At 47.5% G+C, this 25,788-nt stretch overlaps 1 pseudogene; it reads left to right on the top strand.

Annotated features, from left to right (window-relative positions):
- Positions 1–6,716: 6,716 nt before the first annotated feature.
- On the top strand, positions 6,717–25,323 carry LOC149338199 (uncharacterized; annotated as a pseudogene).
- The last annotated feature ends 465 nt before the right edge of the window (positions 25,324–25,788 follow it).

Below are 25,788 nucleotides of genomic sequence, written 5' to 3'. Positions count from 1 at the left end.
AAAATAAATCTAAAGAAATTTACCTTTCTTTAAAAATTTTGGACCTTCTAAAAAAAACACCCGGTATAAGGCAAGTCAAGTAGGGTGCTTGCCGGAGCATTTGGGGTTTGCTATGGCCCTTCCGCCATGGTTTGCTGTGTAGGTATCTTTGCCGTACCCATGCCGTCACGTCACCTTACTCATGTACATTGTGATTGATGATAATTGCGCTTATACAATTTGTTCTCAAGTTGAAGCATTAACCCGTATCATTTGTTGAAGTCCACATTTCTTAAGCCAAAGTGAACATAATTTTAAGTATATTGTAAGCACAACATGCGACCTTCGTCTTCATCTGTACATATCCATCATCATCGATCATCTTCTTCTTCGAAGGGTTGGTCGCCATACTTGCGGGTGCCATTAAAGCTCGCTCCATCCTGCGCTCTGTCTCCTGTCTCACGAGTGGTGGAGTGTGCTCTCGATCCCTGCGTCCTCTCCGCCGCCAGACTGCAGCTACGTTCCGGTCGCCACCTGCTCGTACCATCCGCACCGATGGCTACCGTCAGCGACAACACCACTCGTACTCCCGATGGGCCCCCCGTTCTTCTTCCTCTCGATTCGAACCGTCTGGAGCCAGCAATGATGAGCCAACCCGGTTCTTCCCAATCTTCTGGACACCCCACTTGGACCATCACCACCCTCCAGCGCGAGCCTCCCATTTTTGCTGGTCTTCGTGGGGACGATGTCGAGGACTGGCTCGACCAATATAACCAGGTCAGTGCCTATAATCGTTGGGACTCAGCGATGAAACTTGTAAACGTGTCGTTCTACCTCACTGCCGTGGCCAAGACTTGGTTCGTCAACCACAAAGATGCCATCCCGGACTGGGCTCACTTCTCGGCACAGATACGACAAATCTTTGGCACATCTGGTGCAAGCCCCGCTGTCTACAAAAAAAAGCTAGATACGCGCGTTCAGCTACCCGGTGAGTCCTACACATCCTACATTGAAGACGTGCTTGCCCTGTGTCGACGTGTCGACAGCGCTATGTCAGAGAACGATCGGGTACGTCATCTTCTGAAAGGGCTTGGGTCATTTGCCTTCAACACGCTTGCTGCTCAGAATCCAACGTCAGTCCAAGACATCCGAACAACTTGCCATCGTCTTGACGACCTTCAGTCGCTTCGATTAAAAGACACCTGGGACACCCCACTTTCACCCGACGTGGACTTACGCTCCCTTATTCGCTCCATTATCCGGGAGGAACTGCACGGCTCCACCTTACCGTCAGTTGATTCCCACCCGCCTCCAGCCCCGTCGTCCTCGCCTTTCCGTGATCTCATCAAAGACGAGCTCGCTTCGGTCACTCGTCCCTTGGCTGCGGAACCACCTGTACCGCGTTTTGTGCCTACCTATGCCCAGGTTGCTGCGACGCCTCCTGCTGCTGTTTACCCGTCGCATCCACAGCCCGTCCAGCAAACTCCGGTCTCTGTGTCCCCGAGCCCCGCTATGTGTCCTGTTTGGAGTCCGCCTGCACGTCGGCCGGTGTGTCACTACTGCGGAATTCGCGGGCATGTTGCCCGTGTGTGCCGTCGGCGTCAACGCGACGAGCGCGAGTGGTACCCAGACTTTCGCAACGGAGCTACGTACTCGTCACCTGCTTACCGTCCGGCGTTTGCCTCCAGTCCTCCTCGTCGCCCATCGTACGGGGACTTCTCCCAAGACGCTCCGCACTCGTCGTACGCTTACCGCCCACCGTTTGCTGACCCTACCAATTATCGTCCCTCCTATCCCTCTACCTCTCCGGACCGCTCCTCGACCGACAGGCCGTCGCGCCGCCGCTCCCCATCGCCTTTCCGCCGCTCGTCGTCGCCTCTACGTCCACCATCCTCCCAGACAACTGGCCACACGGAAAACTAAATTGTGCAGTTTCCGGAGGTAACACTGCACCGCACGCCGCCCTCTCAATTCCTCCTGCACAGCCATCGAACATGTTAACCGTTGACATTGAAGGCACTGTAGTAGAAGCATTGATCGATACGGGCGCCGCCATTTCTGTAATTAGTTCTGATTTATGTTCTCGTCTTCGCAAGGTGCGCACCCCTTACAGTGGTCCTTCTCTCCGTGCTGCCAATGATGAATCAATCCGTCCTTCCGGATTGTGTACGGCACGAGTCACTATCGACGGCATCCTGCACTACATAGTATTTGCTGTGCTTCCCTCCTGTGCTTATCCCCTCATCCTCGGCTGGGACTTCCTCCACTCTGCGCAAGCTGTAATTACCTGCTGTCCCCCTACTCAACAGGCTTCTGCATCCGACCTTTCAGCCATTTCTGTCCTGCCTTCTCATCATCTGGTTACCACCGCTGATCATGTACTTTACCCCGGCTGCGAAGAGGTCCTCTCTGTTGCTTCTGCCCACGTCAACGCTGGGGACGTTTTCGTCACACCAAGCCCCCGTCTTCTCTCAAGGGGCATCTTTCTCGTCGCGTCCCTGCTCCGCTTCACCAATGAGTCTTCACTACTGACTGCCTTTAACACTTCGCCGGAACCTATTCTTCTGCGTCAAGGCACAGCCATCGCTTCTGTGGATACCACTCAACCTGTGGCCGTTCTTTCCTCTGCCCCATCAAGCTTCGCTCTTTCGACCCCTGCCTCTGCCTCTGCATCTATTTCAGCTGCTATCAGCCCCGGTCTAACCCCGACTCAAAAAGATGAATTGCTTGCCGTCTTGACCAAGCATGCCGCTTCCTTCGATACCAAGGCAACAACCTTGAGCCAAACCACCGCAGCTAAGCATCGCATCTACACAGATGGTTCGGGCATCATTCGCCGTCGCCCGTATCGTGTGTCTTCTAGTGAGCGCAAGGTTATTCAAGATAACGTAGCCGATATGCTCAAGCGCCACATCATACGCCCTTCTTCGAGTCCTTGGTCTTCGCCTGTTGTGCTCGTTCAAAAGAAGGATGGCTCAGTACGCTTTTGTGTTGACTATCGCGCCCTTAACAAGATCACTAGAAAAGATGTTTATCCGCTGCCTCGGATTGATGACGCCCTCGACTGTCTCCAAGGTGCACAATTTTTCTCTAGTCTCGACCTAAGATCCGGATACTGGCAAATACCAATGCATGAGGCCGACAAGGAAAAAACTGCTTTCGCCACTCCCGACGGATTATACGAATTCAACGTTATGCCGTTCGGCCTATGCAATGCTCCGGCCACGTTATAGTGCATGATCGACACCGTTCTCCGAGGCCTGAAGTGGAAAACGTGCCTATGCTACCTCGACGACATAGTCATTTTTTCTTCGACTTTTTCTGAACACCTTTTCGTCTCGATGAAGTATTAAGCGCACTTTCTGAGGCCGGCCTACAGTTAAACACCAAGAAATGTTGCTTTGCTTCCACTTCTATCAAGATACTCGGTCACGTCGTTAGCCAGAAGGGTGTAAAGCCTGATCCCGACAAAGTGGCTGCAGTTTTGCATTTTCCTCGCCCATCGCGCGTCAAAGACCTGCGCAGTTTTCTGGGGCTAGCGTCATACTTCCGGCGCTTCATACGCAACTTTGCCTCTATTGCGGCCCCTTTGCATAAGCTCCTCTGCGCTGACCAGCCGTTTGTTTGGTCTGAGGCCTGTGAGGTCGCTTTTACTACCTTAAAGAAGGCTCTCACATCTGATCCGATACTGGCACATTTCGACGACAATGCTCCAACGATTTTACACACGGACGCCAGTGGACACGGCATTGGTGCCGTTCTTCTGCAGCGGCAGCACTCTTCGTGCGAGCAAGTCATCGCCTACGCCAGTCGTACACTGACTGCAGCGGAGCAGAACTACACGATAACTGAGCAAGAGTGCCTCGCTGTTGTCTGGGCCATTCAGAAATTTCGCCCTTATTTGTACGGCCGCCAGTTCACAGTTGTCACTGACCATCATGCCCTGTGCTGGTTGTCCTCGCAGAAAAACTTGTCCGGCCGCCTCGCCTCGGCCGCTGGATTCTCCGTCTCCAGGAATATGACTTTGCGGTCACCTATAAATCGGGCAAGAAACACCAGGACGCCGATGCGCTATCTCGTTGTCCCCTCGCCCAAACCCAACCTGCGCATCCGCAACCCGTGTCCTCCGAATCCTCAAACTGCCAAACTACCCCTTCGACGGCTATTTCAACCTTGACCGCCGCATCCATTGACTTGATGCCAGCTCCCTGTCTTGGCGATCTCGCTTCAGCGCAGCGGGCCGACCCTTACTGCCGGACTCTTATCGACCGTCTGAGCGGTGCTACGCGGCCACCGAATGCCCGCCTACGTCGCCAACTTAACTCTTTCAAGCTAGTCGACAACATCCTTCTTTGGCACAATTACAGCCCCTTCGGTGACTCATGGGTGCCTGTCGTACCCCGTTCTCTTCGCCGAGAAGTTTTGCAGGCCTTTCATGATGACCCCCCGGCTGGCCACTTAGGCTTTCAGAAAACTTATGACCGCATCAAGCGCCGTTTCTTTTGGCCTGGCCTCTCAACCGCTGTTGGAAAATATATTGCGTCTTGCATCTCTTGCCAACGTCGTAAACGGAGCACGTCTGCCCCTGCGGGCCTTCTACAGCCTCTCCCCTGTCCTTTCTCCCCTTTTGAAGTCGTTGGGATTGACCTCTACGGTCCCTTACCATTAACACCAACGGGCAACCGTTGGATCGTCACTGCCATCGACCACTTAACTAGATACGCTGAAACGGCCCCTGTTCCTTCCGGCTCTGCTTCAGAGATCGCCCACTTCTTCCTGAACGCCATCCTTCTGCGCCATGGAGCTCCTCGTGTCCTTATTAGTGACCGCGGCAAGTCCTTCCTCTCCAGCATCCTTGCCGAAGTTCTTAACGCCTCCGGAACCGTGCACAAAACCTCTTCAGCTTATCACCCTCAGACCAATGGGCTCACAGAGCGCTTTCATCGCACGCTGTCCGATATGCTAGCCACCTACATCCAGCCCGACCACACCAACTGGGACACCATGCTTCCCTTCGTTACCTTTGCATACAATAGTGCCGTGCAAAGAACCACCAACTTCTCCCCATTCTTCCTTGTGTATGGACGTCAACCTACCTTCACCCTCGAAGCTTCTTTCTTCTCCGCCCCCTCAACCTCTTCCAGACTCTCTCACGAACAGTTTACTTCTCGTCTTACCTACTGCCGTGCCATTGCCCGCCTGAATACCGACGCCTCCCAAGCCTCCCGGAAAAACACCTATGATCTCTCCCACCGTGCCGTATTTTTTCACCCTGGTGATGAGGTACTGCTGTGGACTCCAGTGCGTACCCCGGGATTGTGTGAAAAATTTTTGAGCCGTTATATTGGTCCGTATACTGTACTCGAACAAACGTCCCCGGTGAACTATCGCGTTGCCCCTGTTCATCCTGTTAATGATCGTCGTTGCCGAGGTGCCGAGATTGTTCATGTTTCCCGCCTCAAACCCTTTGCCCGTCGCCCTACTGTGCTCTAATCTGCGCCAGGGCCGGTCGCTTTCGTACGCGAGGGGAGAAAGTGTAAGCACAACATGCGACCTTCGTCTTCATCTGTACATATCCATCATCATCGATCATCTTCTTCTTCGAAGGGTTGGTCGCCATACCTGCGGGTGCCATTAAAGCTCGCTCCATCCTGCGCTCTGTCTCCTGTCTCACAATATGTATATTTGTTTGTTTATTTCTAATGTAATCTAATGTATTTAATTTGTATTTTTAGTATATTTATAATGCATTACAAATATGCTAAGCGGGCAAAAATGCACATTTCACGTATTTTAAAGACCGTTCAATATATTATTCGTAGCATACTTAGAAAGCATTCGCATTGCAGTTTAAGCATAGGGACAAAAAAATGCGAAAGAAATATGAAATTTATACCATATATTTGAAATGCATTTTAAGCACATCCACTTTTTCGCTAAGGGATGGGACACAACCAATTATGGTTTATGGTTTATAGGGTTTAACGTCCCAAAACGACTAAGGCTATGAGAGACGCCGTAGTGGAGGGCTCCGGAAATTTCGACTATCTGGGGTTCTTTAACGTGCACTGACATCGCACAGTGCACGGGCCTCTAGAATTTCTCCCCACAACCAATTATGTTTCTGTAATAAGAACGCTCATGAATGCAAGTTTCCCTATTATAACTCTGTTACTTCATCAAATCGTGGTCATCAAATTGTTTGCTGATGACCACAAAAACAACCAAGCGGTGGTCGTGAGCGAACTTTTGGAACGCGTGCAAACTGAACCTTATTTTTTGGACAGTGTCATTAACTCCGACGAAACATGACTACTCCACTATAACGCTGACACGCAGCGTCTCAGCTTCGAATGGCACACCTCAAAGTACCCCCGCCTCAAGAAGGCGAGAATCAGGAAGTCGAGAGTTAAATCAATGCTAATTATCTTTTCTAACGCTTGAGAGGTTCACAAAGTATTCGTACTGCAACGGCATACAATCAACTTTGTCCTCCTACGTGGATATACTCCAGAGTTAGAAAACAACTGTCCTTCGAGCGCGAAAGGAGATCGCAGATACCTGGCAGCTGCCCACCGAGAACACTCTTAGCCTCAGTTCTCTGTTCGTACGGGAATTCCAGGCCAAGCAGAACTTGGCGACCATTCCCCCCTATGGTCCTGACCTTGCTCCGGCAGACTGTTTCCGGTTGCCGAGAGTCAAGAGGAGTCAGTTTTCGCAATATTAAAGCGATCCAAATGGCCGTGACAAAGGCTGTAAACAAGGTTGGTGTAAACGCCTGCTATGATTCGCACAGTACATGGCAGAGTCTCTGGCAAGAGAGAGAGAGAGAGAGAGAAGCAGGAGGACGGAAAGGCAGGGAGCTTAACCAGGGGATGCCCAGCAGAGCAACGGGGACAACTTCGGAGACGCACACGGTATCGGAGGGGAGGGGAGCTGCACAACCCTGTCATCTTCTGCACGTATGCTTTTGTTTTGAATAGATCAGAACCGCAACTAGAAAGCAACTTTCAAAAAAACTTCGTGATCACTCTTCTCACCGTCACTTTATCCAACCATGCACAACCCAGGCCTAGGAAAGGTGTTTTCGAAAAAAATAAAAGTAACGATTTTTCTTGCGGTCAAAACCTGTCTTTTTTTTTTAACTAGCGGGACTTTGCTCGTAAAAACATGGCTACAGGACAAGGATATTCGTGCAACGGAGATTTCTTTGCTTGTATGTCAAAACGGTCAAACCCAATCGGAATTTGCACCTAGCACTATAGGGGAAATATAACAGTTGTTTAGAGGCTACAGCGGAAGATTTTTAATATATCGGTAGCTGTAGCGGAAAAACAGTGTGTTCTTGTTGACTATAGCAGCAGATTATTGGCACTATTATGAATGCTGGTCACCATAGTGATGATGGTATCAGAGTCCATCACGATTCTTAGCATAGGCCTGGCGCCAACATAATGAATTCTGTCCTTGGTTTAGTGGATTATGCCGGCTTCGTTCCAACTGCGGTGGTAGCAGCGGCTGCAGAAACTTAATTCGTGGCGGATGCTTGCATAATAACACGATTATATTTAAGACATGATGCCATGTGTTTGCAAAGCTTAGCAACTTGCACGCTTAGAAAAGGACTGACGGCTGTGCGGAGTTTTTCCGGACATCTAATTGATTAGGCACTGCATGTCATTGTTCTTGACGCCCTCTGCAAAATGTGAAGTTTGAATGTAAAGTACCGCGGTGGCTCAGTGGTTATGTATTTGGCTGCTGACCCGAAAGACACGGCTTCGATTCCAGCCGCGGTGACGGAATTTCAATGGAAGCGAAATTACAGACGAGCGTGTACTATGCTATGTCAGTGCAAGTTAAAGATCGTTGCAATTTCAAGGACAATTCACTCCGGTGTCTCTCAGAGCCTGAGTCGTTTGCGATGTTAAACCACTCAAAACCAAAAGGAAACGAAGTTTGAACATGAACGTCTTTGATATGGATCTGTCATGAGCTCATGCGCCCGGACGGGGTGCGCGCGCGGACGGCGCCAGACAAGCGAAGTGGTGCACTCGGAAAACACAGTTGCAACGGTCATGCCAGGCGCACGCCGGTCGAAGGGCCCTCTGCCGTGTCTGCAGTGGCGGTCGTAGCTCAGAGAGAAGGGCCGACGACTACAAACGTGTTCGCGCTCAAAAACATGCTCTCCATCACGCGTCGCTGCTGCTGACGGAAGTCGACTGGCCCACCAGCCCGTGAAGGGCTCGTGAGCTCCCCTCCCCCTGAAAGCGTTGACACTTAAAAGCTCGCAAGTACCATTCTCTTTGGCGTGGCAGTGGATGTTTCTGCCAGTGTGTGTCTACACGTAGGGCTGTCGCTGTCTGCCCCTGCCTTTTTTTTCTGCGATCAACCGTTGAATATTCGTTCGAAGACAGCTTCAATGCGCCACAAACAATAATATTGAAAACATTGAAGGTAAAAGGGTAGAGGTATATATAAGTAGACCACGAAAACGACATCGATTGTTCTATAGTATACAGCTGATCACTCAATAAGACATGGGCCGCAGCGATAGTTCAGTGGTTATTGCGCTCGGCTGCTCACTTGAAAGACGCGGTTTTGATCCCTGCCGCGTTAAAGAACCCCGGGTGGTGGAAATTTCCAGACTTTCACTATGGCGCCCTACATAGCCTCAGTCGCTTTGAACGATAAACCGCCATGAACAGTAAATTGACTCAGAAAATGGACGCCGAGAGCGTAATAGGACATTCTTATCACCCGTATGACGAAAAATTACTGCTTTTCCAGGCTTCAAGACGTAAAAACTTTGGTTTGGTTTAATTTATTAGTGTTTAACGTCCCAAAGCGACTGAGGCTATGAAGGACGCAGTAGTGAAGGGCTCCGAAAACTTCAACCACCTGGGGTTCTTTACCGTCCACTAACATCACACAGTACATGGGCCTCTAGAATTTCGCCTCTATCGAAATTCGGCCGCAGCGGCTGGGACACAGTGTGGCAAAACATTCGTGTTAACCTGTGGAGGAAGGAAAGAACCTGGGAGGGGCGGTTACGTTACGTTTTTGAATCCGGATGTGAAGGCTCTCTCCCCCTTTACTTTGGCCACCATCTCAGCATGCTTGCGCATGCACAGCAGACAGTGCAGCAGATGACGCTGCTGCAGCAAGCGTTACTAGTGGCTGTGCCGTCGGCCAAAGGCTCCCAGTAGTGCTTGCGAAAGCATACGACTTCCTCCATTTTTTTGGCATATAGCTAGGAGAGAGAGGGCCTCTCCTGAGCTTTGCTTTTTATCATATCAAAAGAGCTACTTTAGGGGCTAGTGGGTGCATCAATGCGAAGTTTTGGGAAGCGCTAGCAACCACCAGAACAAGACGACACGCATCATGCGCTTCATTTTGTTTGTGTCATCTTGTTGTGGCGTTTCCTAGCGCTTCCCAAAACTTTGCAGTTTTTTCTGTGTTAACCTGTTCGAGATATATAGATGAAACGGATGTTTAATGCTCATCTCTAAAGGCACTTACTTGGCTTCCTTTGGGAGATTTAAGATGATGCTTCTGGGTATTGTAATATGCACTGGACAGTGTGATGTCCTGTTTCTATGTGTAGTGAAAAATGTGTGCCTGGTTGTGGTTTAGGCAAAGGTAGACAAGCAAGCTGCAGGCTTTGCTCATCGAGCGGTCGAGGAAGAGCCCCTCTTCCCTAAAGTCTCTCCCCAAGTCGAGGACCTAGAAGAAAAGGTTCGGCTTTTGGAGAGCAAGGTCAAGTCCCTTGAGGACAAACTTCGGCGGCAGAAGGTGGAAACGGACTCAGTTATAAAACTGAACCGGCAGCTGCAGGAAGCAATGCTGATGAAAATATTCAGAGCTGGTATGCTTAACCATTTTTTTATTCTGGACTATCATTTGCCATTTGTTTGCATAGTCATCTTAGTGGTTGTGCTTTCTAAATAAATTAGCTCAGTAGCTTGACTTTCAAGGGCATTCTTTGTTTTGTTATGTTTTACTACTTGTAAACCAGTGTGTAATTTTAAGATGACACAGCACAATCAAAATGCGCATGCTGCCCAAATGATGTGACAGTAAGAACAAAAGCTGGAACCACTTTACTAATTGCCTAAGCAACTTCATTGGCACCTTTTGCTACTTGATTGTATGCAATAAATCTGTTGTTCTGTTTGCAGAAATGGTGCCTGCCACTGTAGAGGCGGCTGGTGTTGAAATTCAAGATCCCATGGGAACTGACTCATTACTCTGTAAGACGACTGACTGCTTTTCAGTAATTTATACAGGCTGCTTATTCATCCGTCTGCTTAAACACGCAATGAAACAAGTCTTAAACGTAAACTTAGCATATTGAAACTTGGCTTACTGAACAGAACGTGCATTGTTCTTGTCATTGTTCTGTGTTAGAAAAGGCCAGTGTGATAGGATTGCTTATTTTGTTTTCACCGCTGCTGCATGATGTGGAATTCTTTTGTAATGTTTCTTAGATGCTAGGAGCCCATACTCCACTTCATATATAGCAGTCAAAGCTTCCAAAGGTGTGGAAGTAGTCTGCTGCAAAGAAAGAAAGGCAATGTATCACTCCACCTTGCACCGTGGCTCAATGGTACAAAGCGCGGGCCTGTTTGTTCATTTTATGAGAGTCTGAGGTTTCACTCAGCCTGGCAGTTTTTTTATTTTTTCTTTTTTGTGTAAAGAATCACTAGATGGGAAGTCTAACTGCAAGCTATACATAACTGCCTGTTTTTCATCAAGCTGGAATGACTGCATTGAGAAACACAGTGCTGTTTACTTGTTTCTAAGTGTGTTGACAACAGAAGTGACTGAGAAGTGCGGTTCTTGGGCAGTAACTTTTTTGCATGCTGCACATGGTGGGTCCTTAATTCTAGGGTGATTGATTTCAGTGTGGTGTTGATTATTTGGAGGAGCCACGGCTGGCACCTACGCGGCATTGATTGGGGTGTGTATGAGCTGATTGGCTTTGAAGTCAGGGGAGTCTGATTCGGGAAGTGATATTTTATTCCGCCAGAGAGACCTTTTTTGAACCTCGGAATTGTACGAGCGCTCAGTCATTTCACCCCAAAATTGTGAGAACTTCACACACAGTCTTCTCAGGGAAGCGCTCCCCTGTGCTAGCGTGCACGTTGACAGTTACCAGCTCGCACATTTTCTAAATGTTTGGAGACTTCAGCTTGGAAAAGAGGTGGGCAGAAAATGTTTTTGGAGTGACTGTGGGCAAAGAAAACAAGTGAGTAAGAGTTAGCGCCACCAATTCCAGACTCAAAAACCAAAGCAAACAACTGACCGTCTGGCCTAGCTGCGAAAACCTAATACAGGAGGAGCCGAAGAAAACCATGAAAATAAGGCGCTTGTTGTAGAGAACATGAAGGAAAAAGCAATCTTTTTGTAAAAGAAAACTAATGTCGGTCTACTACAATGCTGAAAAATCGTTCAATTTTCAATTGATTACTGTTTTTTTAGCGTACTACGTTACAATGTGGACAAGGAGCGCAAACAGGCACCGCAGCCATGGCTGCATTGACAGCTGTGTATGAAATGGAGTGCAGTGTGTGCAAAGCTATATTTCCTCAAAATATTTGGCTTCCTGTCAACACTTGTCATTGTGGTGCAAAGCTGCACTTTACGTTGTGTGAAAATATCAAGACTAGCAGTGCAAGTTATCACAAAAATGTTAACTTTCACTATTCTGCAGGGATGCATTTGTGCGTCAGAGGCCTTTATATCCAATTCAAATTGATGTTTATGAGACATTAAACATAAATGGCACGAACAACGAAATATGCATATGAGTGAGTGTAATCTTCCTGTGCACTCCGTCCTGTCTATTTTGTGTCATTTTCGTTTCTTCGTGTTCCATGTATTGCAACTGTGAGTTAGAACTAGATATGAGGTACAAACACCAGTTTGGGCGTAGCTTAAATCCAATTGCTCTTTTGGCTGTTGAGGCCGTTCATTCACAAATTTTTCAGGTGTAACAAAAAGCTTACTATTGTGTATTTATGCTTATTTTGGTTTTATGGGCTTTAGACTTGCAGAAAAAATGAGGTCATTTTCACATCTTGAGGTCTGAGTGAGATTGGTAAAATTTGGCACTATAATCATGGTTTGTAAAAGAGCAAATATTAAAATTATCTCGTAGCACATGCCTCGCAAAGTTGTGAGCATTTTTAATGGCTCCAGGCTCCTGCAAGAGCTACTCTCACCCCTCCGTAAAAATTTTTCATGTCGATCAGTGGACACCAGCCCAGCCATTGCAAGCTTCCACCTGCCTGGTGAAATAAGCCTGGTGTCCAAGCAAGCAGTGTCCTTGGGCACGCCTGCGAACAGTGAGCCTCTGCACGGTCAGCCTGCTCAACTGCCATGCGTTGTCACAATTGTGTGTGGCATGTGGAGAGAATGATCCTTTATACGACTAAGCGGCAGTAGAAGCCGATTCACAAGTCTAAAGCTGCCCGTTGGTATTTATGTTTGATGGGACTCCGACGAATGATACCAAGTTAGGCTAGCCTGTACCATCTTGGGAATATTACCAATGCTTTTCTTGCATGTCAACGTTGCTGCTTTGCGGAGAGAATTGTTAATGAAATATTTCCACATTGAGTGACCCTTTAAATGATGTAGCTTGTCAACCGGAAACATACTTGCCACGTTGTCTTGAGTACAGGAATTCATCAGAACTCTTCGGCTAGTTGGAGATGCCGCTTCTGAAGGCCAGAAGTACCATTGCAGAGGTAGGAAAAAATGAAAAGAATGCGCTTTGTAAACAAATGCTCTGCAACTCCATCACCAACTGAGGTGCTTTCAGCGAAGGATTGCTCGCTCAAATGCATGGTGCAAGCATGACCAAAGAAATTGGTTTAGGCTTCACCGTTTTGAGTCTTACTGAATGCGAGATGCTTCTGAGAGCTCGTGCCATTGGTGTTGCTGTGTATGACAACGGCCTTCAGCTGACAGCCAGTTGGGTTTTGAGTTTGGCGCAGCCTGAATCTGCCCTCTGTTGCTGGCCCGTTCGCATGTTTACATTCAGTGAATGGAGAAAAAGCTTAATGGCATTGCAGACAAAGTTAGGAGTTGGCGCCCTGCTACTTAGCTTGTTTGTAACCGCATCTGCCTTGATCACACAGTCGACTCATTTACAATGTCTCTAAAGTCTGTGAGTCCCTTGTTCCTAATATGATGCACGAAGGGTGCATGCCTTGCAGCAGAGTCGAATTACCGTACCTTGAGGAAATCTTGGCGAAAATGTGTATCGGTGGGGAGCATTGCCTGCTAGGTCAGAGTGTGTATTCCTTCAGGTGCATACATGCGTGTGAGTGGCTCACATAAATTCATAGTGCATTTCCTAACAAACGAGTATGCAACATGAGAGACAAGCAAAATTTGTTGTGTGTGTGGTTTCAAAAAGTACTGCAGATGACAACAGCCTCACACAGAAATTAGTATCATGATGACAAGATGCCATCCATTGCTGAAACAGCACATGATCTGCAGAAGGTAGAGAAAGTACATGGCTGCAGCATGGCAAGAAAACCTCCTTTGACGTGGCTTCACCTGCTATATCGAGCAGGAACCTGAGTACACGACCATATTGTCACGTGCTGCGCATGGGCTCTGAGGAACAAAGAAGACGTGCGGCGGCTGGAAGAAGAAGAGAAAGTTCAATATCCTGCCGCCGGCGCACCAGGCTCTTCTCGACCTGCCCTGTAAATAGTATTTGTAAATAGAACCTGTAACAATGTGGTGGAGGTGCGGGGTCGATGACCACGGACCCCTCTGGCAACCGCTGCAGCCGAAGAATCGCCAGATTGCCACCGCTGCCCGTGCAAATGCCCAAGGCAGCTGACGCACGTCCGAACGGCGCTCCCCGGATCACCCGCCCCGGCCCCAGGGCGCCAGCTCCTCCGCAACGCCACCTGCGGCAGCCGGAGTACGATGGTCGTTTCGACACTGGCTACGAGGAGTGTTATCCCGAGTGCCCCCCCGACCCACCACTTTGTTACCGTTGTGGTATGATCGGTCACATATCTCGCGCCACCACGGAACGGCTCCCCTGCCTCTGACCGAAGTCTGACTCCACCTCCGCACCGCTCTCGCCGCTCGCCTTCTCCCCAACGTCGTTCCCCACCGTCCCCGGGAAACTAGCGTGTGCGGCCAATGGAGGTGCGGTCGCCGGATCATCGATAGTGCCAATTCCTCTGCCCATTGTTATGTTACGGAACCGCCTTGAAGTTTTAGTGGACGGTATTTGCGTCATGGCCTTAGTGGACACTGGTGCCACGGTGTCAGTGATGAGTTCAACTTTCAAGAACCGTCTGGGTTGTAAAATAATGTTCGGTTTGAATCGTGCTGTTATATTCCGGGGTGTAGGGGGAGAATCATTGTTTCCGATTGGTATTTGTTTTGTGAATGTAGTGATCGCTGGCCACATGTTCCGAACTGAATTCACAGTGCTCCCTCGTTCTACGCATGACATCATCCTCGGTATTGACTTTTTGCACCAGTGCGGCGCTACTCTCGACTTCCGCAGTGGTGGCATATCGTTAAGTCCTGGCCTTCGGTCAGCTCTCACAGAAGACTCGCCAGTGGTTGCCGAAGTGTTTTCTGTCTCTGAAGATACCGTCGTTCCAGCAATGTCTGCCATATTCGTTCCCGTTGCGTCCTCGAGCACGATTTCTGATGTCTTCGATGCTGTGGTGGAACCTTGTTCCCTTAACTGTGCAAAGAAAAGTCTGCTAGTACCCCGCAGCGTCGTCCATGTGACAAGGGCCATGCCACTCTTTGGACTGTCAATCATTCCAACGAACCTGCAGTATTGCCATGTGGTTTAAAACTTGCTGGCTTTGATGAATGTTTTCCTGTACCAGTTGCCGCGATCACTGACAACTTGTCTCGTCCAACTAGACGCCGCGATCTGAGCGACTCTCAATTCCTAGCCATGGTCAACAAATCCCTACCCACTAGCGACCGCCAGGTACTAGTGGCCGTTCTTATGAAGCATGCGGACGTGTTTGACTTTGGTCGCGACCAACCACCGCCGATTCCAGCTTCCCGCACCCATCACATGATCAATACTGGATCTGCACAGCCGATTCGACAGCAGCCATACCGCGTCTCGCCTTCCGAACGTCAGATAATCGATGAACAACTCCGTGACACGTTGCACCGCGGCATCATTCAGGAATCTTCAAGCCCGTGGGCTGCTCCAGTGATCCTTGTCAAAAAGAAAGATGGTACTTGGCGATCTTGTGTCGACTACCGCCGGCTTAACACTGTCACAAAGAAGGATGTTTATCCGCTCCCACGCGTTGATGATGCCATTGACTGCCTCCATTCAGCCTCCTACTTTTCCTCAGTGGATCTACGGTCCGGGTACTGGCAGATCCCGATGCACCCGCAAGACAAAGAGAAGATAGCATTCGTGACACCTGACGGGTTGTATGAATTTAATGTTATGCCTTTCGGCCTTTCCAATGCTTCTGCCACTTTTGAACGATTTATGGATACGCTTTTACGTGGCCTGAAGTGGCAAGTTTGCAGGTGTTATCTGGACGATGTTGTTATTTTTGGTAGGACCTTCGCCGAACATAACAGCCGCTTAGCCATTGTCCTCCTAGACTGCATAGAGAGAGCAGGCCTCGTGCTGAACTCGAAGAAGTGTCGCTTCGGTGAACGCCAAATTACTGTGCTTGGTCATCTCGTTGACAATGATGGCGTCAGACCCGACCCGCAGAAGGTTGAAGCTGTAAGCAGTGTCAAAGAACCCAAATCAGTGAAAGAGCTCAGGAGTTTCCTAGGACTTTGCTCATATTTTCGGCGTTTCGTTCCCAAGTTTTCTGATTTAGCCTACCCGCTTACAAGTCTCCTGCAGAAAGACACTCCTTTCCACTGGACTCCCGAATGCGACTCCGCGTTTCGGCAGCTCAAGTTTCTCCTCACCTCTCGGCCAATATTGCGTCATTTCTGCCCGACTGCGCCGACTGAACTCCACACTGACGCCAGCGGCATCGGCGTGGGTGCTGTGCTTATCCAACGCCATGAGGGCAATCAACACGTTGTCGTTTATGCAAGTCGCACCCTCAGCAAGTCGGAACGCAATTACACTGTAGTAACAGAGCAAGAGTGTCTCGCCGTTGTTTTCGGCGTACAACGGTTTCGCGTACCTTTATGGACGTGCTTTTACAGTCGTCACAGACCATCACTCTCTGTGCTGGCTGGTCAATCTACGCGACCCCTGAGGTCGGTTGGCCCGCTGGGCGTTACGCCTCCAAGAGCTTAACTTCAAAGTGTCTTACGAAAGTGGCCGCCAACACGCCGACGCAGACTGCCTCTCGCGGCTGCCGCTCACGGTTACTACTTCCGATGATGAAAACTTCGAGGACTATCTCGCTGCCGTTTCCCAAGAGTTTCCAGATCTTGGCACTTTCCAGACGGAATAACGCAAGGATCAGCACTTGGCGCCGCTTTTTGCCGAAACCCGTGACCCGACATCCGCAAGCCCTTTCTGCATTCGCGACGGTTTACTCTACAGAACGAATTACTCGCCTGGAGGTGCGCGCTTTCTCCTCGTCGTTCCGGCTACTCTGTACTCCTCTGTTCTGCAGGCAATGCACGATGACGTCACGGCTGGGCACTTGAGGTTTGCCAGGACCCTTAACCGCATCAAAGAACGTTTTTACTGGCCAAAAATGCGTCACATGGTTCAGCGCTACGTGGCCACCTGCGTGCAGTGTCAGCGGTTAAAGCTTCCCACGACTTCTTCGCCTGGACGCCTGCATCCTGTGCCACCTCCAAGCACGCCATATGAACAAGTTGGACTCGATCTGCTCGGCCCGTTTCCCCGCTCGTCCAACGGTAACCGCTGGATTATAGTGTGCGTTGATCACCTCACCCGTTACTGTGAGACCGCCGCCCTACCTTGCGCCACCGCTGCTGAGGTCTCGCTCTTCCTTCTTCGTGCTGTCATCCTCCGGCATGGACCTCCTCGAGTTGTTATCAGTGACCGCGGTCGCCATTTACGGCAGACGTTGTGGAAGAGCTTCTGCGTCTTAGTTCATGCCATTTTCGCCACTCGACGCCGTACCACCCCCAGACTAATGGACTGGTTGAACGTACCAGTCGGACACTCACGACCATGCTGGCCATGTATGTCGATTCCCGCCATAAAAACTGGGACGACGTGCTTCCCTTCATTACATACGCCTATAACACGTCGAGGCATGAAATAACTGGTTACAACCCATTCTTCCTTCTTTATGCCCGTCCGCCTCGAAGCTCCCTCGACAGCATCTTACCTTTCTCTCTCGACACCGAGCTTTCTATTGCCAACACTCTATGTCGCGCTGAAGAAGCCCGTCGGATTGCCCGGATACGCACCTTGGCATGACAGCATCGCTCTAAGCAGTGTTATGACCGCCGGCGCAAGGATGTCTCCTACCTGCCCGGTGACGTTGTATGGCTGTGGACGCCCCTACGCAAGCGTGGTTTATCAGTAAAGCTGCTATCCCACTGCACAGGCCCGTTCATCGTTGTTGCTCGCCTCAATGACCTCAACTATGTCATCTCTCCCCAATCAACGCAAGGACGCCGCTCAAGGACAACCCAGGTCGTGCATGTCGCACAGCTGAAGCCATTCCACTCTCGGGACCCCGATTGATTGACTGGCCCAGTGGGCTTCGTCTGCGAACGGGGAAATGTCACGTGCTGCGCATGGGCTCTGAGGAACAAAGAAGACGTGCGGCGGCTGGAAGAAGAAGAGAAAGTTCAGTATCCTGCCGCCGGCGCACCAGGCTCTTCTCGACCTGCCTTGTAAATAGTATTTGTAAATAGAACCTGTAACAATATATGTACTCAGGTTATGTACTCTAGGCACGATTTATGTGCACAAGAACAGATATATGCAAGACAGTAATTTATCAGTTTAGCCGAACTTAGTATTTTCTTTTAGGGTCCCTTTAAATGATCTTTCATTGAGCCTGTGGTGCTGGTGGCCAAATTTATTGCTGTTCACACGAAGGTTATGTCTGCTTAGCCTGCTTGTTAGCCACTTGTGTTCTGCTCGAGCTCTGGAGGCTTCCCCTTCGTGCATGCTGAAGCAGTGGCTCTGCAGCCATGTAGTTGCGGAGAAAGAGATCATTCTGACTTCTGAAGACCTGTGATTTTTCGCAACGTCTGACAGTATAACCATGACCTGTCAAAGAACATATATTAAAAGAAGGTCATCGCACATTCCTTGCAAAGTCATGTGCGGCTTTAGTGGCCACAGACCCTTGCAAGAGCTGGTCTCACCGCCTGCAAATATGCTTCTGCTCCATCAGTGGACACTGCCACTGCTGTGACAAGCTGCCATCTGCCAGTGGAAACAAGCCTAGGGACCAGCGAAGTCATGGCTCTGGATGCACCTGCACACGGTGAACCTACTTGACTGCCATGTGCTGCCGCACTTGTGTCTAGCCCTTGTGTTTAATATGTGCACTGCATGATGCTTTTACAGCACTACAAGCCTAGAAACCTTGGTAAAAATTTATAAGCTGCATGGTTGGTACCAGATATGACATACTGTAATTTCTCGTTAAAGGGGTGGACACAGCAAATTTTTGGCTTGCGTGTTCTTTGTTTCAAACGATTCATATTGCTCTAGGAAGCACCATACGTGCTCAAAGATTCACATACTATTCACAGTAAATAATTTATCACATTTAAACATTAACCATTTTCGGTTTCGGTTTCTGGGCACCAAGTAGGAATGTGGCGTCGCAGGCACCCCTGTATGGCGTTGTTAGGATAGCTGAGGTCCCACAGCATGTTCTAACACTGTCCAGCAAAATCCTGCACTTCGCAAATGGCCACACCATGAAATTGCTCAAGGCCAGCACCAAGAGGAGTGCGACGGCATGTTTCTGAGCCCTCAGTGGCAAAGCGCAGCAACTCAGCTGCGCCAAATAGCATTGTAAACATTGCACGTGTACTGTTTTTTCTTGCAGGATTCCTTGCTGATGCACCTTGTCTCAAATTTAATGGCTGGAGCAGCGTAGCGAAAATGCAAGCATTCTGTAGCATCCCTGGTTTCTCGTTTGTCGCCTTTATTTATTGTGCCATGCTTTGGTTCTGATTGTAAGTTGACCCCCTTCCCCCTTGCACTTTGTATTTTCAAATACTAGGTCGACCTACAATTGTGTAAATATGGTAGTCAGCAGTGTAGGGGGGGGGGGAGGGTTCATTTGCAAATATGGAAAAATGGGTGTTTGTGTTTAGACAACTTTTAAATTAGTAGTAATCTTTCCTTGCCTTTTCGCTACTGTGAGTGCTGCTCACTTATTTCTTTTCACCCAGTGGCCACAGCCACACCCGTGACAGGCTGTAGCATACCAGTGGTCTCAAACCTGCCGGTCAACCCAGTGATTGCTGCGGGCACTACTGCAGAAGGTAAGTCCGTTTGACCATCGTTTTTGCCAACACGTGTGTGTGTGCATGCATGTTGTTTACACTGATTGTGGACAAAGGATCCACAGAGGCTAAATTCCCAGAAGCTGAATTGTGTACAGCCACAAATGCATTGCAAGGCAATGTATTATCCCAATTTTTGGCACATTTTACCGGGGTTTGATAATTATGAGCACATTTTAAAGTCACAAGAAAATCCTGCGGCTTGTGTTAGTACATGTACTCACAGATTGCACAGAAAATCACTCGGACATTGGTGGGTTTAGTAGTAGTAGTAGTAGTAGTAGTAGTAGTAGTAGTAGTAGTAGTAGTAGTAGTATTAGTAGTAGTAGTAGCAGTTTATTTGGCCTTATTAGATACAATAAGCCCTCGAGGTGAGGCTAAAGGAGGTAGTTAGTGCATACCTCCTGACAAGGCCCGCACCCCGATTATCACAGCAGGGAGCGGTGGCCAAATGCAGTTTGTCTAATCAGCGTTGTTGGGAAACGCATCTCTTTTTCATTTCTGAGTGTGTTGGAGTCGAATGCTCATGATAACACACTGCTTTCACTTTCACTGCATGTGAGCACTCCTGAGGGCCCTTTGGTATTTTTTTTACAAGTTCTGGTCAGCTAGCCGATCAGCTAGACTATTCTGCTAGCTGCTATTGCTGCTTCTAAAGTTCTCATGGAAATACTTCTTTTTTCCAGCCCAACGTGTAGAAAGAAGGACACAAAAAAAGCCTGCTGCTCGTGTGTCTAAAAGTACGTACACCTTGAGTGCCTGAACTATGTCCCTGTTCAGTAGCTGAATCCTGCACGTAGCATTTGGCGGCAGTAGTCTTTCTGTTAACGCTGCCTCTGTCCCCGGGCACCGCACTGTCTACTTCCATTTGAGATGCCTTTGCCCATCTTGCACACAGCTTACACTAATTGTCCTTGTAGGCCTGCAACCTTCATTGGCACTGATGTAAATTTTAAGTGCTGGATTTTTTATAATAGGGAAATCAGCCGCACACGGCAATAATTTGAACTGTCTAACAATGCTCGGAGTATGTAGATCGACTTCACAAGGTGAAAGGATGAGCTCAGAATCTTCTGAGTACACCTGACCTCTAAAGGGATACTGAATGAAAATTGGAAATATTGAGAAAGTGCTAAATTTTTATTAGGTATGATTACCCAGGTATGCTGTCAACATTCCAGTTATTTTTGAGTGGATGGCTCATTTTGGGTGTTTTTGTGCGGAAGCAACACTATGCTAGTCAAGTCATTTTGCGTCGCACAGCGTGAGCCAAGCTGCGCATGCGCGAGGAGCCCGTGTGACATCAGAGGCAGCAGCTGGTGTGTCAGAGCTGCTGTTGCGGCTGCGCTCCGCTGGTGCCGGAGAAATGAAGTCATAACCACAGCCGGCGGCGGCTGCGCATCACTCTCTCCGTTGGTTGTGCGGAGAAAGGTGTGTGTGTGTGGTCGATATATAGTAGCTAGGAGCGCACAAACAGAATTGACCGACTATGGAGAAGGAGAGCCTGGCCGCTGCTCAGCGGCGCAGAAGAGCGGAGAAATTAAAACACCAAGCTAACAATATCTAATCACAATATCCAACAATCGTAAGCGTAGCCCATGCAGCTGTTGCTTTCGCAACATAACTAGGTTTAGCCGGAGCTAAACCATTGCCAATTTTTTGAGTGATCAGGCCACACTCGAGCACCGGCTTGCGATCTGGCGGACATGACGTCACACCTACCCTCAGCACTCCTGTAGGGAAGCTGGGTTGGCAGTTGGCACTTCAGGCAGCCCCACCTGCTGGTTCCTCTGGTGGGCGTGAGATGGCGCAGCTGGTACTGTCTGTAGTGCAGGTGAAAGCCTGCAGCGGGTAAATCTGAGGTCACATCCTGTATTGTGAGAGTTTTCCCAGGCTGCCACTAGGTGCATCGGTTTGAGAAATATTCATTTAAACAACTACATTCTGCTCATTTCTATTTCAAAAGAGTTGTTTTGGTTGCTCTCAGTGCCACAGCTATGATTTTGAACAGAAATTGCTGCGGTAGATTGTTTTTAGGTAAATTTTAAGTAAATGGGTATTGCATACAACTGGTTCTTTTAAGTGTTTTTGACTGCTTAAGTGTTCAAAACCTCGGTAGTGACAACTAATAATGATGGCAATGTGGTCAGGAAGGTCTGGAACAATGCTAAATGAGCAATGAGCAATGAAATTTTGGTCGGTTATCAACCCGCCCAAGAAAAATGCCATAGCACTTGCTGACGATAAAGGCCAAGTCATTCCCAGCAACGAATGCTGTAATGTACTCAATGACATCTTTACTAAGTCATTTTCAGATGCCACGAATGCTCTCGCACCCAAGCTACGTAATCGTACATTCTCACCAATGGATCCTATCGTCATAGATTCAGTCGGATTAATGAAATTGATAAAAGGTCTGAAGATTTCATCTTCTTGTGGGGTTGATGAGATAAACTCAAAATTTTTGAAGAACACTGAGGTATATTCATCCGTCATTTTGGCCAGCATTTTTGAACAGTCCCTACAGCACTGCATTTTGCCTCAGGACTGGAAGGTGGGTAAGGTGGTTCCGCTTTTCAAATCCGGTAATGCTCATTCCCCTCTTAATTATAGACCAATCACACTAACGAGCATCCCGTGCAAATTATTAGAGCATATAATTTACTCTAACCGCATAACGTTCCTCGAATTAAACTCATTTTTTACTCCTGTCCAACACGGTTTTCGCAAGCACTACTCGTGTGAAACACAGCTATTATCTCTTACTAACAGAATAGCCTCCTCTCTCGACCATGGATCAATAATTGATTGCATTTTCCTCGATTTTGCAAAAGCCTTCGACAAAGTCCCCCATAACCTGCTCCTTCTAAAATTAAGCATCCTGAACATCGACCCCTGCATCATAAAATGGATTGAGTGTTTCCTCTCTAATCGCTCCCAGTTTGTTACAGCTAACAATTTTACTTCATATACTTCTTCTGTAAAATCCGGTGTCCCACAAGGCTCTGTTTTGGCCCCGTTATTGTTCCTAATATATATTAATGACCTTCCTGACTGTGTTTCCTCATCCATAAAGCTTTATGCCGATGACTGTGTTCTTTTTCGTGAAATCACAAACGCTAATGATAACATACTCCTGCAGTCCGACCTTGACGCGATCTCACACTGGTGTAACGATTGGCTTATGACTTTAAATGCTAGTAAATGCAAAATCATGACAATATCCCGCCGTACCAACCTGCCTATACCTTACAGCTACAAAGTTAACTCCATAGCTCTCGAAAATGTCACATCTTACAAATATCTGGGTGTTTACATAACAAACAACAAACAACAGAGGAGCACATTTGAGAGGTAATGCACTGCTTTCACAAAGGAAGATGGATAGTATAGTGGCACTGAATAGCAGTCTTAGCCATGATATCCCGTGGAAGGGTACCAAGTCGTTACGTATTAAGAAACAAAGGATGTTGCTTAGGAAACACAAATCTTGTTTTAAACCCTTCAAGATTGGCACTCAGAGCTGTAAGTTTCTGGCATCATAAAAGCAACACGAGTAAGCATAATATGGAGGAGCGGTCATGAGAGGACTGTTGACAGTTGTGTATGGGGCTTGCACTGTTTCCTTATGTTTGGTTGCCGTAAAATACCTTGTGTAAAGCAGGAATTTAACATTCTTTTCCTCAGCTCTTGGAGTACCTGTACTGGAAAGCAGCTTTGGGACCCCTGGTGAAGATAGTCAGGTTAGTGTGCAATTTTGTTTGCCACGTACTCTTATGTATAAGCTGATTCCAAATGTAAGCCAACCGCTGACGTGTATTGAGTATAACAGGTAGGAGGCAGTAATTGGGCAACGTGGCTAGCAAACACTTCAGAAAGAATTACGTTTGAAGATGTGGTATTGAAGGGGGGCATGCAAGTTAGAATTGTTTTTATAGTGGAGCATGATGAGCGTGCAGCTAATGCTTAAGGGGAGGACCCTGGTCTTAAACAATTTTTTTTTATTTTCTGCAGGATTATGGTGAAAACTGCCTTGTTTGTGTAGTTTTTTGTGCTGATTTCAAATATGCATATATTTTCCATAAACCATCATTTTTTTAAGATATTCGGTATTTCATGTTCTTTGCTTGGAGGTGACTTTTCTCTCAAACTACAAGTGCTATACTGACAATTTATATATTACAATATTATAGAACAAACTATGCAATCAGCAAAAATGAATGTTCTTGACTAATTTTAACTAAAGTTACAGCAATTCATACTGTTGACAAATTTTTTTTCTGGTGTGTCCGAGTGGCTGAAATTTTTTCTCCATAGTATGAACTGCTCTAACTTTAGTTAAAATTAGTCGAGAACATTCATTTTTGCTGATTGGACTCTCTGTTCTAGGATATTGTAAAAAATCTTCAGTATAACACTTGTAGTCTGACAGAAAAATCGCCTCCAAACAAAGAACGTGAAATCCCCAGTATCCTAAAAAAATTAATTGTTTAGGGAAAATATAAACATATTTGAAATGAGCACAAAAACTACACGAACAAGGAAATTTTCATCATAATCCTGCAGTAAATAAAAAAATGTAAGGCCAGGGTCCCTCCAAAAAGGTATGCTTCCTAACAAAATGTCGAATAGTATTTATGGTAAATTCTTAGTGAGATGGCAGATTGAGGTGGGGTATATCCGGTTATGATTTTTAAAAATTGGTAACGTGCGAGTAACTCAAGCATTTCAATCCTCTGGCCTTGTTTCAACTCCCTCAAGCGCATTAGCAAGGTGGATGGGATGTGTATTGTTGATGGGTATTCTAAATGAAACTGTGCAAGTAATTTTAAGCCTCTAATTTTGAATATTGTATGGTATGCAGCAGTACTTGTGGCTTCTATAAAATTACTTCGACCAACTAAGTGCCGTTAGTGTTTAAGCAAATGTTTATTTTGTCCTTTTCGTTTTTGGTGTCATTTGAAACAATATGCAGGTGCAGCTTGGGAACGGCATACACGTGAATACAGAAGTGTGGGCAGCACTCATGATGCAGACCACAGACACTGCATTTTGCAAGCGCCTTGCTGTTGCCTTGTGGGGCGCAGAGGTGCTTGCAAAACGCAGCGTTTTTGGAAGGCAGAGCAATAGAGACATTTCCCAGGGCAAGACGACAGTGTTCCCGCCTCTTTCGCCCATGAAGCTGATGGGAATGTCGTGTGAGTAGATGCAGCAGTCTTTTATGCTTCTTTGTTTTTGTTAAAACGCTGTAACCTGATGAACATTTTAGGCATAAAACATGTAGCATAAAAGCAGTCAGTGTCAAACAACCCAAAACAGGAGTGCTGAGACTGGAGCAGGGAAATGATCACATTTCAGTTCATACCGCTGGGATACTAGTGCACTTTATTGTCACTTCTTTGGTATAATGAATGCTGTGTGAAATTATTTCACCTCGTCTATTTTTTTTTCTTTTAGCTAATATTTCTATGATATCCTGCTCGCTTTTAATTTGTTGGCTGGTGTACATTATTATATTAAAGCTCAATTTCCTAGCCTATCAGGTGTAACAAATTTATTGCAGGTACTCTGGTTTGAACTTTTGTTTCACGTACATTCCTGGTCATTCTAAGTATGGAATATAAATGTATGTTTATTTCCACTCGTGGTGCAGCCACTACTGTCTAAATAACAAGTAGGCTAAATGCTGCCATAAATACTATGCCCATAGGCTGGAATGTGTCTTCAGCATTGAGGTTTGTCATTTACTTGCATTTTTTTTGTTTAGCTGCCTTTGCTCACTTCCTCAAGGAAAAAGGGTGCCCAGACGAGGAAGTTGGGAAACGCCACAAGCAGCTTGTGAGATACTTGGCACAAAAGTGTGCTGATCTGCGGCGCTAATGAAGTAAGATTCATACCAGGGGTTTTCCAACTAGCTTCTGCAGAATTCCCCGGGCTCCAGAGCCCCTGTTGTCCTCTTCAGGAACAACAGGTCCTCTGTCCAGGTTGGTTTCCTCTCGTGTTTTCTGGTTTTGGCTGTTTCTGACCTTTACTATGTCCTTGGAGTGCTCTGTGGGGTTCTCCAAACATCTACGTCAATGCATACCTCACCCAACACCTTTTCATTACCCACTTAATATTGGAGCTGAACATACTGCCAGTACTTTTGCCAACGCTTTTACTATACAACCCAATATTATTTGGTTTTAGCCATCTTTTTGAAGGCCTGTGCACCGCATACCCCCTTTTTTTGTAGGATTTGCAATGTCGCTCAGGTCAGGTATATATACTACTGATTAATTCACATTTCAGAAGGCGTTTTATATGTGCCAGCATAAGCTGTCCCTGAATAAGTTGGGTTTGGTG

Source organism: Amblyomma mixtum, chromosome 6, assembly GCF_055824585.1.
Source record: "Amblyomma mixtum isolate Tamu chromosome 6, ASM5582458v1, whole genome shotgun sequence".
In the NCBI taxonomy this organism is placed as follows: domain Eukaryota; kingdom Metazoa; phylum Arthropoda; class Arachnida; order Ixodida; family Ixodidae; genus Amblyomma; species Amblyomma mixtum.
Note: the sequence above shows the minus strand (reverse complement) of the source record. Positions and strands in the feature narration are given on the sequence as shown.